Below are 4,997 nucleotides of genomic sequence, written 5' to 3'. Positions count from 1 at the left end.
TTATTGTTTTAAGATATTTTATGCTTTATAGGATATATCTAGGAACTTTTCTTTTAATAATTAACTTTATATCGATACTTATCGATAGGCACAGCAATATAGTTCATAGAAAGATGTATCCATATTCTGTAACAGTGGGACATCTAAAAGGCACTCAACTTAGACTTTGACAGCACCTTTTCTTGTAATAATTAACTTTATATCGATACTTATCGATAGGCACAACAAGTAGAAATAGTTTATAGAAATATGTATCTATATTCTGTAATATTGGGACATCTAAAAGGCACTTAACTTAGACTTTGACAGCAACTTTTCTTGTAATAATTAACTTATTATCGATATTTATCGATAGTCACACTAGTAGAAATAGTTTATAGAAAGATGTATCCATATTCTGTAGCAGTGGGACATATAAAAGGCACTTTGACTTGTTGTAGATTTGTGTGTGTTTGGTCCCACTGTGCAGCGGCGACACTGCAATTATTTGGCAAGGCGCGGGTGCACGCGGTTACCGCGGGCGTCACCGGGGGCAAGAGCAAAAGCAGATTCAACGGATTATGAGTGAGCTGGCGCTGGGCAAGCAACAACAACAAGAACAGCAACAGCAACAACAGCAACAACGACAACAACGATGACGACGACAACATGTCGGCATGTGAATGTCCGTTCCGTGAATGTGTCCCTACCCCTACCCCTACCACTACCCCTCCCCACATGGAGGGGGCACATGTGTGTAATGTTGTTGTTCTTGTTTTTGCTGCTGTTGGTGGTGCCTGGTTGCAATTTCATGTTGTGCCACCGCCGGGCAAGAAGAGGAAACTCAACTTGGACAGAGAGCGTGCAAAATGATTATTGTCCTGCTGCGGACCGAGGACTGAGGACGGAGGACCGAGGACTGAGGACTTTCAAGAAGGGTTCCGCTGAGTATCGCTTACAGACGCCAGCACGATCGTTCCCCCTCTCTCCCTCTGTCTCTCTCTTTCTCGCTCTCTCTGTCTCTCTATCTGCTTTGCTGTTCCGGAATGGCTTTCCACCTCATTATAACTTGGCTTAAGCCTGCTAATTCATGACGAAATATGCTAATTAATAACCGGCAACAAAAGGGGGCACAAGTGCCGTGCAACTTGCAACATGCAACTTGTTATTGCAGCTGATGAACGTCTCATCTGAACGGTGAGTTATGAGCGATCAAGGTCCGTCAAGGAATTAACGCATTAAAACCCTTATCCCCAAGCTTTTTTTATAGGTTCTACAATATTATTATATTTTTTGATAGATATTATACTTTAAGATCTTCACGGATAAAAGATGGAGATTGAAAATTTGTAATTCTTTGAATTTTTATTTGTAATATTTATTTTTTCATTACAAATACTTATTTTCATTATTATTTAATATTTAATTTTACTTGATTATTATTGTCTTGTGATTATCGTTCACTGTGTCACTTTAATTAGCATTAGCATTTTAATTATAATTGACAATGACATTGTCAATATAATTAGCTATTAATACATATTGTAATCAGTGTTATCAATATGATTGACATTATCGTTGAACTTGGCATTATTGAAATTGTCATTTTCATTAGTATTAAAATAACAATTAATTGTGCTCTATGTTGTTTCCTACTGATGTTTTATCAAAATAGTTGAACTTATAAAACTTAGTAAACTTATATAATCTGTCCGAATAATCAGCTAAGGACTGAATGTACTTCAAGATTAGATAGTATCATTTTATTAAAAGCAAAGAACAGAAATAGAGATTTACTATTCAATAAACTTGATATCACTTAAGGGAATGAATTAAATTTGATCAATAAGAATAGTATTATTTTTAAAAATCTAATAAAAACTCAGATTTTTGAACACTATGATTTTCTGATCTATGTTTTTAGATAATTGGCATTTTTATCAAGCGGACTGCCAATATAATCAGCTATAGCATCGATATTCTTATTATTTTTACGTTTATTCGCGTTGACATTATAAATGTTATTTTTTACTTTACATATTTTTGAATAATTTCATATTTTATTTTTATTTATTTTTTATATTTAAATCCATATATATTTTTATTAATATATATATTTTAATATTATCGTATTTATTAATTATCTTTCTTATGAAAATCCAAAAGTATATTATTTGTAAGTCCGGTTTTTTTAAACCAAAGCTGTTTAAATAATGAATTACTTAACAAATGGATCTTTTAATATGTATGCAATATTTTTAATAACTTTCCAATAAGCAAAATATATATTGATTTCTGTGCTATTGGCCGCTAGGTGGCGACACTCGGCTAATAGATGATTTATCAGCAATTTGTCAATATTTATGTTTTTTATGAGCAAACTTTGCGGTGTGGACAAAAAGCTCTTCAACTGTCGTTGTCTGTTTGTTGTTTGTCTGTTGTTGTTGTTGTTGTTTTTGTTGTTGTTGTTACTGTGGTTGTTGCTGTTGGAAGTGTCTGGTTAGTTAGCATGGATCGTTGCAGCTGCAGGTGCATTGATGCATTTCTTGAGAGGGGGATCTCTCCAAGGGTGGGGTGGGGTGGGGAGAGGTGAGAAGAGAGAGACACTGAAGTTGGCGTCAAGCGTCAACGCCTGAACGACAATTATAGTTGGCAATCAAGCATGGGTAAGACAGAGAAAGGTAGATGGTAGAAGGGGGTGGGAGAGTGTAAGGAAAGGGGGAGGGGTTGAGTTAAGTTGGGTGCGGTGATTTCAGGCCCATAACGTGGTTTGTTGGCATTTCTGTCATTTTTAGCACTACGAGCAGAGCCTGGAAACAAAGACTTATGCACAGAATGTAACAACAACAGAGGCAACAACAACAACAACAGCAACAGTGGCAACAACAACAACAGCAACAGCAACAGAAGTCGACAAACAACTGAAAAAAGTCAACTGCCGTTCTATTGCTAATTATAAGCATGGTGTAAATTTACAATGCCTGTGTTTACAGCTCACGAACAAGCGATTATATGGCTATATAGTTATAGTCATATCTTCCCCCCCTTCTCTCACACACACTCTCTCTCTCTCTCTCTGTCTCTTTCTGTGGTTATTTAGAGCTGTGCGATTTGACAAAGGCAAATACTATATGTAAATGTAAATATTAAGACAACTGGGCAAAATCGCGGCAATTCTTGGCATCCCACACACAGAGTCCGACAGACCCATGGACCGGACAGACGACAGTCTGGCGGACAGTTGGACAGTGGGACAGCTGCAGGAACAGACTGCATTCCGTTGTGAATGTGACCAGAGTCTTATGCCATTTAGCAACAGATCAGTTGAAGTTAAATCAATCAAAAGAACTTACAATAAATTTAATAATACTCAATTCAATTGATAATTATTTTTAAATCTTTCAGTTTATTTATTATTCAGTGAACTGGATAAATTTATTGTGGATTTGAAGTTTATTCAGCACTGGGTTTTTTATAAATGAAATATAATATTTTAAATATTAAGGATTTAGAATTCTTCTTCTTTAAAAGCATAATAAATGTTGTTGTTGCTCTTCGTTTATATTTTTACCCAAAATTACACATTTCCTATTAGAAACATCATACAAAAGTTGACAAAAATTTGAAATTAAACCAATTAATTACATAATAAAGCTAAGAAACAAATTTCCGAAGTATATCCAGTCTTTAAAAGCAAGTTTTTGAAAAAAAAATTTATATATTGTACTTAAAAAAATGTTTGTAGTAATTCATTTTTTTTTTAAGGAAACAATCCAAACATGACACATAGTTAACAAAGTTGTAATAAATTTTCAATCACTTTTAGTATTAAAACAGGAAAGACTCATATATTTATTTCAATAATTAATTATTAATTCATAGTGGAAAAAAATTCAACAATTGAAAGCGTAGCATTTACTTGCCGATTTTTTATCCCAAATCATAAAAAAGTATAGTTCTATTATCAATATTTAAAAGCTTTCAGAAAAATCCAAACTACTTTAAATTTAATAACCAAAGGCTCAGATAAAACTTCTATTATTAAAAAAAAAAACATAAAAAGTATTTAAAGAGATTTATTTTTCTAAGTTAAAAGCTTTGAATTATCAAGAAGAAGTAATAAAACAACTTATTTTTATGTTTAAAGCCTATTTTTGAGAAAATTCCTATTTTATGTTGTCAAAGTTGAAATTATCTATTGAAAGAATATTCTTTAAGTTTTACAACATTTTTTCTTGAGAAAGTCCATTAAAAGCTGCAGTTAAATACCTCAGATGGATGATAGTGTTGCTTTTTAGTGACAATATTATTATTGGGGTGAGAAAATCTTAAATTAAAGACTAATTACTCTAAAATAATTAATGAAAGCTTAAACTTTAAGTTTCAAGTCATTTATTGTTGGGAAAGCTTTTTAAGCTGCCATTTTAATGACTTGTTTTTAAACGGGGAAATTGTTAGTGAGAAACATCTTAAATTCATATCGGATTAATCAAAAGAAACTGTTCAAAGTATTTATTTAAATTGAAAATTCTGTTTGTATTTAAAGAGTAAGTTTATGCTTAAATTGATAACTAAGGTAATAGATGATATTATTATGAAAAACTCACCTGAGTTTGAGGCTGTTTATTCTTATTTACTCTCTTATTTTGTGTTAACTCCTTTAGCTGGTGTGATATTTTTATTTTAGAATTTTTGTTTAATAAGTATATTTTCTTATTTTTTTTTTTTGTATGTTGTTTTCGTTGTTTTTCGTGAACTGCGCCAAAGTTGTGCTTAGTATGAGTTTTTGAGTTTTGCTTATTTGCTTATCAATTATTTTTATTTTTATTTATTTGATTGGGCAGGGCGTAGGCACACACACATACTCGCACACACACATACATTGGCATATGTATGCACATACATGCAAATACTTGTAGTTGTTGTTCTAGTTGTAGTTGTAATGTTGAGCATTTTTGTTGTTATTGTTGTTGTTATTATTTTGTTTAATTTCGTTATCTTTTCGCTATTTTCTTTTC

Source organism: Drosophila innubila, chromosome X (assembly GCF_004354385.1).
Source record: "Drosophila innubila isolate TH190305 chromosome X, UK_Dinn_1.0, whole genome shotgun sequence".
Taxonomy (NCBI): domain Eukaryota; kingdom Metazoa; phylum Arthropoda; class Insecta; order Diptera; family Drosophilidae; genus Drosophila; species Drosophila innubila.
This window is presented reverse-complemented; position numbering follows the sequence as displayed.